This window comes from Mus musculus, chromosome 5 (genome assembly GCF_000001635.26).
Source record: "Mus musculus strain C57BL/6J chromosome 5, GRCm38.p6 C57BL/6J".
In the NCBI taxonomy this organism is placed as follows: Eukaryota; Metazoa; Chordata; class Mammalia; order Rodentia; family Muridae; genus Mus; species Mus musculus.
Genome location: NC_000071.6, coordinates 125,138,392 through 125,152,206, shown reverse-complemented (window position 1 = coordinate 125,152,206; position 13,815 = coordinate 125,138,392). Strand labels below are relative to the sequence as shown.

Here is a 13,815-nt window from a genome sequence, read left to right as displayed (position 1 = left end):
CCACCCCCATCCATCCGCATCTCGCCTAATGGGGAGCCACCTCAGCCTGACTTATCTGCCTGTCACGCCAGTGGCCCACCCGAGGACGATAAAAGGGCTTTTTGTCTGCAAGCACTTAGCTTCCTCCACTGGGGCGATCCATCATGCCTGTGGGAAGAGGGAAGCAGACAGAGGGGGAGGGCCGGGAGCCAGGGACCCAGGCAGCTCCTCAGCCAAGACAAGGCTGTCTGGGAACAGCAGGAACAGACCAGGGATGCCCTGAGCCCCGTCCCCTTGGGCAGAGGGCCACGAGGCCTTGTGGAGATCCTTGTGCCTTGGGAAAGTCCGCTGGGGGGAGGGAGCAGAAGTCTGTGTAACAAGCCGGTCACCTGCACACACCCTCAGGTCCCTGACCACTTTGTGGGATGACCTTATTTGATCTCCAGAGCACTCCGAAAGTGCCATGTCACTGTCCCCGAATTACAAATGGGGGCAGTGAGGCTGGGAAGTGACATGAGGTCCGCACACCGCTCTGCACTGATGGGGTTCTGTGGTGGGCCCAGCCATGTTGTTCTGACCTTGCAGTGGGAAGAGGGGGCCCTGGGCTTTTCTAGGGGAGGGCCACTGGAGTTTTAGGCTTGGGTGGGAGGTGGTGTTTACCTGAGCCCCAGCTGAGAGATGTGCTGGAAGATAGAGAGAGGCTGATAATGGGGGGGGAGGCTGGTTCGGGAACAGGGCGGTCAAGAGTATGGTCAAGATAGGCAGGTGAGTGCCTAGGGCTCACTGGGCAGATTCTGGGGCTGTGGTCAGTAAGAGAGGCTCACACTCTGGGCTCTGTTTCCCACCTGGAGAACAGCTTGGGTTTTGTCCTCTAACCCTGGCTGTAAATACCACGGGTCGGAAGAGCACAAGATCCCCCTCCCTTCTCTCTGGGTCAGGATCCTTCATCCTTTGGCTCCTTCCCAGCTCTGAGTGCTGAGCCCTGGCCAGACTCCTGCCTTCCTTCCCTGCCCTGCCCTCCTCTCCCCTCCCCTCCGCCTCTGCCCTCCCTCCCCTCCTTTTCCCTTCTTCCCCCAGGGCCACCCTCAAATGACAGCAATTAATGGTGCCTGTGATGGCGGAGTGTGACAGCTGAGCTGCCTGCCTGCAGCTGCCCTGCTAATCGGGCCCGGGGGACCCCCCTCCTGCTAGTTCTATGCACGCCTCCCCTTTGCTCACTGGGGCTCAAGGGCCAGCCAGCAGTGGGCCCGTGGGAGGTGGCAGGGTTACCCCAACCCTGCAGCTTCTTCCGCTGGCCGTCCTCTTCTGTCATTAGGGCGACTGTTGCCTGACCTTGTTGTCCTCCAGTGAGCGTGGCTGGGGCAGTGGGCACCCCAGGTGCCCACCTCCCTCCCATGTCCTGTTCCAGGTCTGATGCTGGCCTGATGTGACCCTCAGGGTGAGCCGGGAGCCTTTCTCACAGGCTTCTGTGCTTCCTGTCTCCTGAGAGGGAGAGAGAGGGTTCCCGTGGAATCAGACCTTTGTCCCGCCTCAGACGGACATCATCAGTCAGACTCCCCGGCTTCATCCTGGGGACCTGGAGGCAGCTACTTAGTCCTGCCTGTTGCCTTTGCCAGGGTTAAGGATCCCAGCATGTCCTTCCATCATTTCGAGGTGGCAATAATAGGGCTCCTGCTGTTTACCAGGACCTGCAGCCAGTGCATTCACCTTGGTTTATTTTAGGGCTTAAAAATATCTTGAACTCTGGAGGCAGAGGCAGGTGGATTTCTGAGTTCGAGGCCAGCCTGGTCTACAAAGTGAGTTCCAGGACAGCCAGGGCTATAAAGAAACCCTGTCTCGAAAAACCAACCAAACAAACAAAAAAGTAAAAAATATCTTCATATTACTTGTGTGTGTGTGTCCAGTTAGAGGACAGCTTGTGCGAGTCAGTTCTCTTTTTCCCAGGATCGAAATCGGGTGGTCAGGCTTTTGCCGCAAGCTCCTTTCCTCTCTGATACATTTTGTCAGCTCCATTTTCTGGTGTTTTGTTTTGTTTTGTTTTATTTTTTGGAGATAGAGTTTCTCTGTGTGACAAGCCACGGCTGTCCTGGAACAGCATAGTCTATAGACCAGGTTGGCCTTGAACTCTCAGAGATCCACCTGCCTCTGCTTCCCGAGTGCTGGGATTGAAGGCTCGTACCACACCAGGCCAGTATTGTTTTCTGGTTTTTCTAACCTTGCTTTTATAGATGGAGAAACTGAGGGAGAGGAGCAAAAGTCACTTGATAGAAATGACTTAGTAAGAAAGGCACAAATGTGACTTTGAGTCAGACCAGTCCTACCTGGTGCTCTTACATCAGGAGAATCCAGAATCCTCATGGAGAAGTTGGGAAATGAAGTGGGCACGCGCGCGCGCGCGTGCGCACGCACACACACACACACACACACACACACACACACACACACACACACGTAAATATGCATTCTTGCACAGAATGTGCCTAGCTTCGTTCCTCACATGTGTTGATTCTGGTCTGCTCTTGTTTCTCACACTTCCTGCTCCCATTCTCTTCTTGCCAAGGGTGGTTCCATCTTTCAGTGTCCAGCCGCTCGCTGATCTGGTCCCCCCAAGCCGTGGCTTGAAGAAAGCTCCCTTGGACCATTCCTTCCTGCTGGAGTCTCTGTGAACGTGGTTCTGTTTCTCCTGGGTGCATTTCTTGTTGGAGTGGGTTGAGAGGTGCGTGGTAAATGTGGAGGAGCCATTGGGCTGTTGGACGAAGCACTGTCTCACTTTGTTCCCACCAGCGGGGTGTGGGCTTGTCGCTGTAGCTCTGTTTCTGCGCCTGCACTTGAGACTGTCGGGTCGGCTCCATTGGCCACCCGAGTGAGTTCTGTCGTGTTTTCGATGACACTTCAACATTGGCTGCATTTTGATTCCCTGTCTGGCCAGCTGGCGGAAAGCTTGGATGGGTGAGACAGTCACGCACCTGCCAGCACTGGCTCTGTCGTTTCTTTGTAGTCCCAGGCGATGACTTAAGTTTTCCTTGTCTCACAACGTAGACCAGGGCCGTGGTGTGTTGTTGAGTAGCGGCTTCCAGGGTTACCAAGCGGTGTCTGTTCTGAACATTTCTAGTTAACAGAGGAGGAAACTGAGGCACAGAGAGTCCAGGTGATTTCTCCCACAGGAGGATAATTGGCAGTCAGAACTACAGCTTGCACACTTTCTCCTCTGTGTCAGAAAGTTCTGACTCCGGGTGTTACAAGGATGTGTTTGCTGAGCTGAGCTGAGCTGAGCTGAGCTGAGCTGAGCTGAGTGGAGGGTTGTGCCAAGAATTGATGGCCAGGCAGGGCCAGAACTCAGCCTTCCCTCCGGGGTTTCCTTTGCTTCAGAGCCAAGGGTGTGGAGGAGAGCCCAGGCCTCCGGGTGAAGCCCTGTCCTCTGGCACCCAGTACTGTGAAGTGAGTGTCAAGCCGTGGTCTGCCAAGGGGCTGCCCTCATCGAGCCTGTTATCTTGAGCAAAATCACAGAAGAGTTCTGGGGAGCTGTTGTGGGGCAAGGTAGGGGCCAGCTACTCAGAAGTCCAGGAAAGGGGGTGGCGACGGCAGAGGAGGGCCTCCCCACCCTTTACAACACCCCCCTTCCTTGCCTGAGGGGGTGTCAGCTAAGACGACTTTTCAGGGGAAGAAGGCCCATAAATCAAATAAGCAATCCCGTAAATAAATAAGTAATGAAGTTAGTGGGGTGCCTAATTACATCAGAGTCGTAATTACGGATGGATGCCTGCCCGATAATTGTACTTGTTTTTATTCTTTGGCTCCGACTTGTGTCTCCTCCAGGCAGAGGAGGCGCTGTTTCGGGGCCTTTGTGGGCCTAGTGGTTGGGTATGTGGGTGCCACTGCCGTCCATCTGCACAGGGTTGTGTGCTGGGTTGGACTTGGCTTTGTCCCATGGTCGGCTCTGTAAGCCGACTCCAGTTCTGAAGTCACCAGGAGTGGAGACAATGACAGGGATGATAGTAGCAACAGGGTTTTTAATAGCACCCACAGTGCAGTTAATGATAGCTTATTTAACCTCCAAACCCTCTGAGTACTATCATCATCCCCTCTTTATGCATGAGACACAGGCACAGAGAGGTTTAGTACCTCCCCCGAAGTCACGCAGCTCGTAAGCCTGGGTCCTTCCCGCCTCATCCTTTTAGGTTATCCTGTGTGGGGCATCCTAGGTACGTTCCCTGCATTGAGCGGCAGTGGGAGCAATTCCTGTCTTGATTCCACAGTGAAGTTATTCTGAGCTGTGGATGACCTTGCATCCCACTAAGGACAAAGCTAGGTAGCTTCGGGTCTCCTCCCTCTGATAGGCATCATCGTGCCCATTCTACAGTGACAGGAGGCCAGGGGCAGGGGAGTAAGTCCAGAGTGGGCCCCCACACTGCTGGCGAGGGCCAACAACTCCCTGGTGTAAGAGCAAAGCTGGAGGTGGGGTGGAGCTGGAGCCCGTGATGGTGACAGGACAGGGTGGGGAATGACATGACCGTGCCCCGGGTCGGTTGGAGGTGACTCAGCCATGTGGCGTTGGGGTGCCTTTCACACGGGGGAACAGAATCTGGGTCTGTCATGGGCTTTACCCTGACTTCAGGAATTCACTTGCATTTGAGCATGTGAAAGGCCAGAGCGTGGGACAGGTCGGCACTGTGAATGCCCTGAAGGACTATTGGACTCCCAAGTGTCAGAGAGGCTGATGAGGCCCAAAAGGTGTGGATGAGGCATGAACCCTAGGTTAGGGCCACCTAGGGCTCCTGAGGTCAGGGGCCGGTGCACGGAGGTCACACTAGGCACCAGAGGGAAGTAACTGATGGGTGCTCAGAGTGGAAAGTCCCGAAGAGGACATGTTGAGGCACAGCTGAACCAGCTGGGTCCAGGAGTACAGACACCGCCTTGGGGGAGCTGCCACTGGCATAGCTCTCTTTCCTTCTGTGGTGCTCGCCCTTACCAACAGCTCACTCCTGCCACCCCAGGGGAAGGAGAGGCACCCAGGGCCCAGGAGGGTGTGACTTCCTTACCTGTCTTCTCCCCAGTGAATTCTTTAACACCTTTCTTCCCCTGCAGGGAGAGGTGGCTAAGGGTGGTAGTCGAGGTGTGTTTAGGGTGTCCCAGACTCAGGAAGCCAGGCAGTGAGCTTAGGCCCGGGGTTGGGGTTGAGCACACTGCCAGACGCTCCGAGCAAAGGTAGCTGGACAGCAGCATTTACGTGATGTGTCTGAAGTCAGAAAACTGCAGCCATGTGGGCCAGAGCCTTCTTGTTGGGGTAAGCTGTCTCCTCTTCTTCCTCTTCCTCCTCCTCCTCCTTTTTTAAAAAAAAAATATGACCTGTGACTTTTATCTCAGAGTATCTTTTTTTCTCCCCTTGTGATCTGGGCAAATGTCTCATGGAATGTTCCAGAAAGTTCCAAGTCTGGAGAAGACACGTCTGGCACCTCTGCAGATGCTGTTTGAGAAAGTCAGGGCCCAGGGTTACATACAGTCTCTGCTTCTGAATGATCGTGCAGGTGCATCAGGGCCTGGGGAAACACCAAAGGACAGCGACTCCAGTGGCTAGTGACTCCACTTTGCCATTTTGCTCCAGGGGCAGGTCTGTCTTCTGCTGACGGCCTCAGTTTTTCCATCTGTGACATGGGGGATAGCTGTGCCTTTTGGGATATTGTGAGGTATCATGGTGCTTGTATAGACTTCAGTCTGGTGCTTGGCATTTTGGGGGTGTGATGTCCTTGTCTGGTTGAGTCCTTGTGGGAATGTTGGGTGCCTCATCTATCTGTCACCGCTGGCTGGGTGTGGATTTTCAGGACCTGGGGCAGTGGCTACTGCCTTCCATAGCTTTGGCTGTGGCCTAGTTGGCTGGTAGCTCTGTTGTAGAGGATGGCCCCTTTGGGCATAGGGTGGTGTACCATAGTCTTGGTGTCCTACTGTGCTATGGGCACTGGACCAAGTATTATTCTAGTGCAGTGTGGGAAGTCTCCTGTGCCAGCAGCAGGGAACAGAGATGAGGGGAACCTCCCCTACTGGGGTAGAACTGGGTACCTCATGCCTCCCTGGAAGGGATTTGGCTCTGTGGTCTTTCTTGCTGGATCTGGCAGGCAGTGGGCAGTAATATGGGCCCGGTGACTTTTGTTTGGCTTGGTAGTGGTGTTCCTGTTGGTTTCCTTGGGCCCAGGGGGAGGGGTGGGGGAGGGGAGGGAGCGAGGGCTGTAGCTCAGTTGAGCCATGAGATGTGATCTTTGGGTAGACTGTCTTGGACCATCCCAAATTGTGATGGACACAATATAGTGTTGAATGCCCTGAGGTTCCAAGGAGACACTCTGTGGGCTGGAGCATGGGTGGCCAATGGCTTCCACAGCTGAGGGACATCAGGTACAAGGACTAAAGAAAGGGTCTGAGTGCCCTTGACACACCTGGGGAGGGATTGTGGCCCTACATAGCCTGATTTCAGACCTCCTTTAGCTCCTATCTCAACCCCCCCCCCCCCCCCTTGAGTAGCTGGTCGGTCATTGTGGCCACAGGGTTTTATTTTAACTTCACATATGTTGGAAGACTCTGACTGCTGCTGTGTGCACAGTGCTCCATGTACACGTTTCTTGAATGTCCAGCAGCTCTAGTCCTGGGGGCCAGGAGTCTGGGGCATGGGGTGCCTTGCTGAGGCCCAACCCTCAGTTGCTTTGGTGTGTGGTTGTCTTAGTCAGGGTTTCTATTCCTGCACAAACATCATGACCAAGAAGCAAGTTGGGGAGGAAAGGGTTTATTCAGCTTACACTTTCTACATTGCTGTTAATCACCAAAGGAAGTCAGGCCTGGAACTCAAGAGGTCAAAAAGCAGGAGCTGATGCAGAAGCCATGGAGGGATGTTCTTTACTGGCTTGCTTCCCCTGGCTTGATCAGCCTGCTCTTCCCCCCCCCCCCCCCCCCCCCCGCCCCACACACACACGGGGTTTCTCTGTATAGCCCTGGCTGTCCTGGAACTCACTTTGTAGACCAGGCTGGCCTCCAACTCAGAAATCCACCTGCCTCTGCCTCCCGAGTGCTGGGATTAAAGGCATGCACCACCATGTCCGGCTTAGCCTGCTCTCTTATAGAACCAAGACTACCAACCCAGAGATGGCACCACCCAAAAGGGGCCCTGAGAAAAAGCCTTGCAGCTGGATCTCATGGAGGCACTTCCCCAACTGAAGCTCCTTTCTCTGTGATAACTCCAGCCTGTGTCAAGTTGACACAAAACCAGCCAGTACAGTGGTACTCCACACCTCTGATACTTGGTTATTATTCAGGTAGAGATTGGAGCTAGGGTTAACCCTAACCCTAGATTTACTATTGTTGTTTTAAGACTGAGTTTTACTGTGTGTCTCAGATTGGCCTGAACTCAAAGCGGTCCTCCTGCCTTAGCCTTCCCAAGTGCTAAGATTGTGTTTGCTAACATGTCAGGTGAGAGTAACCTTTAACTTTTGTTTCCCCTTTGAGATAGAGTCTGGTTCTGTTTCTCAGGCTGCTACCAAGCACAACTCACTGTATCCTAGGCTGGCCTCAAGCTTGTGGCCCCCGCTTTAGCTAGGGTTACAGCGTGCACCACCCCACCTAATGAGAGGGAACATTTTCAGTGGGTGACCAGTATGTCAGTTCTGAGCACCGAGAATTGTTTGTTTGTTTCTTTTTTAAGTTGTTGTTTTTTTAAAGATTTATTTACCTATTTTATGTATTATTTACCTATTTTATGTATATGAGTACACTGTAGCTGACTTCAGACACACCAGAGGAGGGCATCAGTTCCCATTACAGATGGTTGTGAGCCACCTTGTGGTTGCTGGGAATTGAACTCAGGACCTCTGGAAGAGCAGTCAGTGCGGAGCCATCTCTTCAGCCCCGAGAATTGTGTCTTGATCATCTCTGTCTTGTCAACTCCGAACTGCTTGTCACCCTGTTCTCTCTGGGGCTCATTGCCATTGTGTCCAGTCCCAGGCCCCATGGCTGCCCTGTCCCTGTGTAGACTCTCAGATAAGACCTTGCTGTGTAGTGTGTCTTGTTTCTCGTGCGGCTTTAGGGTGCTCTTCTCTGAGGTCCCCGCTTGTATTGTCCTACATTTCTTTTCTTTTCTTTTTCTTTTTTTTTGTTTTTAAGACAGGGTTTCTCTGTATAGCCCTGGCTGTCCCGGAACTCACTTTGTAGACCAGGCTCAGAAATCCACCTGCCTCTGCCTCCTGAGTGCTGGAATCAAAGGCGTGCGCCACCATGCCCGGCTCGTCCTTTGTTTCTTTCACTGCGTGGTTATACTTCACTTTGTGGTGATGTAGCCTTAGAATGTCTTAGAGTGTCTTTGCAGTTAGGGAAACGGAGGCTAGCATGGCCACTGTGCATGGGGTCCAGGCTCGGGGAAGGGAGGTGGAAGAAGGAGCGTGGGCAGTTCCTTGCTCTCTCCTGTGTTTAGCTCCCTTCCCTGCTGCCTGGCCAGGAGCCTTGCTTGGGGAGTATGTATGTTAGGTTGGCCGTAGTTTCTGAGGCTCCAGATCTCCTCTCTGTTGCTCTTGGCTGGCTGTGTCACCAGCCACAGGCAGTTTGCCTGCATCCAGTCTCCTCTTTGGTTCCTATTGACTTGACTCTCAGCCTGTAACCTCGACTTGACCACCATCACCATCGTTTCCCGCCACGTGGAGCTGCATGGAGTAGCCAGCTTGCTTGGGAATGGTGTCTGTCTGTGTGTGTGTGTTGCTGGCCCAGGATGATGGTGCTATGTGAAATGCTCTGTGTGTAGTTGCTTCTGGCTTTTGGTGATATCTGATCATTAAGTCACTTACTGAACACTAAGTTGCCTGGTATCTCATGAGAAGACAGAGCTGTGGGCATGACTGCAAAAAGGGATATGACCGGGTGATCAGCCTGCCCCTCACTGTGATCCGACCCAGTGCGCTTTGAAACTGTACTTGTGGGTTAACCTTTGGGAAAGGCATGGTTCTCCTGCAGCCTCAGCTGGAACAAATGCAGGGCAGAAAATGGGGGAACACCCCTGACCACAGCTTCCTGGTGGCATTGGGATGGTGTGGATATGGCTTTATTCTGGGTTTCCGTCTCCCGGTGTCACAGTGAGAGCCAGGGATAGGGGGACTATCCCAGTGGTTACATCTTGGCTGAAAAGATGGGCTTTAATTGCCCCGTTGTTTAATGCCTCAGTTTCCCCTACTTGTAAAAGATGGCTGCAGGGTGGGCGCCCCAACTTTGCCAGTGGGGTTGGGGCGACCGAAGCCTCTGGAAGCCCTTCTTGGGTTATGGACATCACAGAGCAGTCAGGAGGGATGTCCAGGTCTTTTGGACTGCAAGAGCTTAGCTGTCTCCTTGGTGGTCTCCCTGTGGCTGTTGGTCTTTCCATAACCCTCAGTGGCCACAGGCTTTTGCTCTGTGTTAATCTGCCTTAGTCTTGAGCTGACAGGTGGCGGCGGCAGTGACTTCGTTTTTTGTCATCGTCGTCGTCGTTGTTGTAGTATGCAAGTTATTGATTTTACAATATTCTTTTTTTAAATCTTTTTCTTTATTTTCATTTCACGTGCATTGGTATTTTGCCTCCATGCGTGTCTTTATGCCTGTGTGAGGGTGTCAGATACTCTGGAACTGGACTTACAGTTGTGAGCCGCCGTGTGAGTGCTGGGAGTTGAACCCAGGTCCCGTGCAAGCACAGCCAGTTTTCTCAACTGCTGAGATGATTCTCTATCCTTGACTGGTGGCTTCTTGCTGGTTGTGGCACTGTGGGTACCGCCACGACCCTGGTTCAAATCCCAGGGCAGTTTTTTTCTAGGACTGCTTCCTTTGGGTCACATAACTTCCTCCTGGGCTCACAGTGGAAAGTGGGGTGTCACTTTCTGTCGTGCTCTAGGGATGGCTTTACCCCGGGCACCCTGCTTGGCATGGTCGTGGTTGAGCTGTCAGACATAACATTGCTGGTCATCTTCAGCCTGATGACGGGATTGTGGCTGTGATTGAAGCCCCTGTTGGAGGCCTGTCTCCTTTTCCTCTCCTCCTCTTGGCCCCTCCCTGGCCTCATCTTTCCATCTTCCAGACCTTCCTTATTTCCATTCTGGCCCCACATTTGGCTGTGTGTATGGCCTGGGCTTCCTGCTTAGGGGGCGGGGTGCAAAGCTTGCATCATGTTGACCTGACTTCTGGGTACTGAAGTGGAAGCCATTTGAGACCCTAACAGAGTGGTTCTCAACATGTGGGTACAAACCTTTCCACAGGGGTCGCCCAAGACCGTGGGAAAACACAGATATTTATGTTATGATGTGTAACAGCAGCAAAATTACAGTTATGAAGTAGCAACAAAAATAATTTTATGGTTGGGGGTTCACCATAACATGAGGGACTGTATTAAGAGACTGCAGCATCAGGGAGACCACTGCCCCAACACCTCAGGGCTGTGGCCCAAAGCCCCACAGCTGCAGAGCCAGCCTGCTTTGAGAAAGATGCACAGCCCACACCCAGAGGAGGTTGGGCTGGATGTGAGTCACCCAGCAAGTCACAGCCAGTGCTGACGCCTGCCCAAGCATCTGGCCATCTCTTCTGGCCTCTGTGTGCGTTCAGCTCTGCCTTTTTGTGGGCCTGTCACCAAGATGACCTGAGCCCTGAGCCCCAGGCCCGGTTTCCTTTAGTTAGGATCGGAAGGTCGGGACGGACGGGAGCATTTTCCTCTGGCCATCTGGCCCTGCAGGACTGGAGGACGCCAGGGCTGGCTGGCTGGGAGGAAATGGTTAAAGGAGGGGCCGTGGCTGGCCCAGGTCCCTCTGCCAGCAGCAAGGAGGGAGAGGGCTTCTCAAAAGCTATAAAAAGGCCTCGCAGTGTTGAGCCCCAGTGGCTGGAAGCCCGCCAGGGTTACCATGGCGATGAGGAATTAGTCCCGACTGCCAAGGCTGCTAGCAGCTCGGTACTTTTGGCTCTGGAACAAGAGTGGACTTATGTAATTCCGTGTTTATAGGCCTGGGTGGCGGACGCAGAGCTGGGCCTGAGTCTTGGTGGTGGCCCACAGTGGGTCACACCACCCCGCAGGGTATCCCTGACACGCCTCTGGTGCCCTGATTTTGGGGGACATTAGGACAGAAGCCTGCGGCCTAGCAGGCTGCTGGTCCCCACCAGGGCCTCCCCAGTCGGGGTGGGAGCCCAAGTCTCGCGGGAAGGGGTGCGGCTGCTGTGTGGGGCCGCCCCTTGCCCGCTTGGTCTGGAGGGAGGATGGCCCTGTCGCTGGCCAAGGGCTGGCCCCTAGACGCCTGTGGGTCGGGCCTCGGATACAGGGCATGCTGACCAGGGCTGGCTCACTGCCGGCCCTCGCTTGCCGCGTGGGGCAGTTCCTGCAAGTTGTGTGGAGCCCACTCAGGCTGTTGCTGGCCATGCACTGGTAAGAGAAGTTGCCTGGCTGGGGGTGCCCACATCCCCAGACCCTAGGGATGGTGCCACAGACCAGAGGGCTATGATTTGCAGGATGTGGGCAAAGGACACTGCCTGAGGACCCCTGGAATTGCCCCAGCCCCGTCTGAGGTATGGTGGCCCTGGTTCCTGCCGGCCCCCGTCAGCCAGCTGGGGTGGCTGGAGAGGCCCGAGACAGGATGTGTCTCAGGGTCCTGTGCATGGGACAGTAGGTTATCTTATCGGGAAAAGTTGTTGATATCCGGAAGACGTGAGGCACTGGGTGCTGGCTGGTGGCCCTGGGAGGGGATGTATGGTACAGACATTGTGCTTGCCTTGAGCATGCCTACCCAGTGCTTGGTGGGATAGTAGGACAGTGTAGGTCGGGCCGTGGGGTGACGGGATCAGAGCGTGGGGACTTGGGAGCTTGGGCTGGGGGGGAGCCAGGTGCAGGCATTGTGGGCCCAGCCTGCCTCCCCCGCTGAAGTGGAGCTTGGCTCAGCGCCCTGTCTGGTTTGAAATGAGGGCCACCGGCCCAGGCTTGCCCAGGGCCTTGGCAGCGCGCGAGGGGTAAACATTGGAAAGTTGGAAAGGCTTCGGAAGCTCACAGCAGCCGCCTGCGGCAGCAAGCCCAGGGCAGAGGATGGGCTTCTCCAGGCCTGGGGGTGGGGGGTTGCAGCTGGGATGTAGCTTCCAAGGATCCCCAAGCTCAGGCTATTGTGGGGGCTCCAGAAGGCACAGCTCATTTGCCTCAGACCCTAGTTGTACATCCAGTCCCGTTTCCAATTCTGTAGCTTTCAGTGTGCCCCTTAACTCTTACTCTTATTTCCCTAAGTGTAGAAAGGAGTGACGGATCCCCATGGGAGTAGAGGTAATAGGAGGAGGAATAGCGGAAGAGTAGGCTCTGGGGCAGGACTCAAGTTAAATGACTCTGGCAAGCCACTTCCTGTTTTGGAGTCTCAGTCTTCCCATCTGGCAAGTGGGCATGTAGCAAGTCATGTTGTCTAAAGGACCCGATGACACAGTTCTCTGGCACAGGGTGGGTTTGTGGTACTGACTAGGGTTGTGGTTTCTGGTGAGGATGACAGTGACAACAGCAGGCTTACCTGGGCCAATGGTGGGTACGTGCCATCTTGAAGAAACAGTGTTCATGGAGTTGGGGGGGGGGGTCAGATGGAAGTTCAAGGCATAGCCCGAGCCTCGTAGGACATACCACCTTAGTCAAGCCCTGGAACTCCCCAGCATCCAGGTGTGCCTTGAGGGAGCAATGGGAGCCCCAGGGGCTACAGTGCTGGGTGGTGTTCAGGGGTAGACTCCATATGTAATCTTCCCGGACCCCCTTGCTTTGCAGGGACTCGAATCCTGGGCTGGTGCAGGCCTTCACCTGGCCTCCCTTGCAAGCCCATTGTCCCATTTCCCCCGAGCGTGCATGGGTCCTTGATACTGCCCAGCGTGGCTTGGGGGTTGGGCCAGGCTGGGAGGTCCTGTGTTCTGCTGAAGGTGGCGATGCTTCTGTGTTTGTAAGTGACACACCAAGTGCTGCTTCTGCTGGCGCAGAGCCCCTCGTGTCTGGCCAGCAGCAGCCATCTGACAGCTCCTTTTTCTCGTCTAGGCCACCATGCTAGCTGCCCACCGCCAGTCGTCCTGGGAGTTGGGGCCTGTACATGCCCCTACTGTTCTTGTGTCTGCTTGGAGGGTGTTGGCTGGGTAGAGGCTGCCTCTGTCCCATGGGGAGTTTGGGTGATGTCCCTGCTACTGAGAAGCCTGCATGGAAGCCAGAGCAAGGTTGGGTGTGGGATGGAGAAGCTGTGGCAGCTGAGGTCATTGAACCTACATGTGCGCATGTCCATGCTTGGATGCATGCACATGTATATGCATACACGCTCATGTTCACAGCAAGTATTTGACGGTGTGACTACGGCTGGTGGGGTCAGTGTCCTTTCTCTGGCTCTGATCTTGAGAAACAGAGCTCTTGATGATTCAAGTGCATGGCACTGGGAACACCTCTGAAGGGCACACAGGGTCGTGGGACTCGCAGTGGCATCCCCAAGGGCAGCTTCACAAGTTTCCATGTACCTTGAAATAAGTGCGGAGGAAGGACCGTGGTTCCCAAGGCGGCTGTTCTGAGTTTGTGACTTGAGGTGCCTTGTAGGCTGGGTGATTTGACTCAGCTCCTAGAGCTCCATATCTTCATCTGTAGGATGGGGTGAGGGGTCAGCACCTTGTGGAGCGTGTGTGCAGTAGTCACCTGCACTGAGCGCTTATTAAAAGGGTTTTATCATACTTAGTGGGGCATGGTGGTATGTTCCTTTAGTCCCACTACCGGGAAGGCAGAGGCAGGCGGATCTCTGAGTTCAGGACTAGCCTGTTCTGCAGAGCGAGTTCCAGGACAGCCAGGGCTACACAGAGAAACCCTGTCTGGAAAAAGAACAA

At 54.4% G+C, this 13,815-nt stretch overlaps 1 protein-coding gene across 50 annotated transcripts in view; it reads left to right on the top strand.

Moving 5' to 3' along the window:
* Ncor2 (nuclear receptor co-repressor 2) overlaps window positions 1-13,815 on the top strand; it is a 162,086-nt gene that overhangs the window by 27,032 nt on the left and 121,239 nt on the right. For 3 of the 50 annotated variants that reach the window (XM_030254304.1, XM_011240821.3, XM_030254270.1), the window contains exon 1: window positions 2,133-11,374. The exons of the other annotated variants lie outside the window; for them this stretch is intronic. The gene's annotated coding sequence lies outside the window, so the exon portion shown is untranslated. Of the gene's footprint in view, window positions 1-2,132; window positions 11,375-13,815 lie in introns of those variants that run through there. 50 annotated transcript variants of the gene reach the window in all.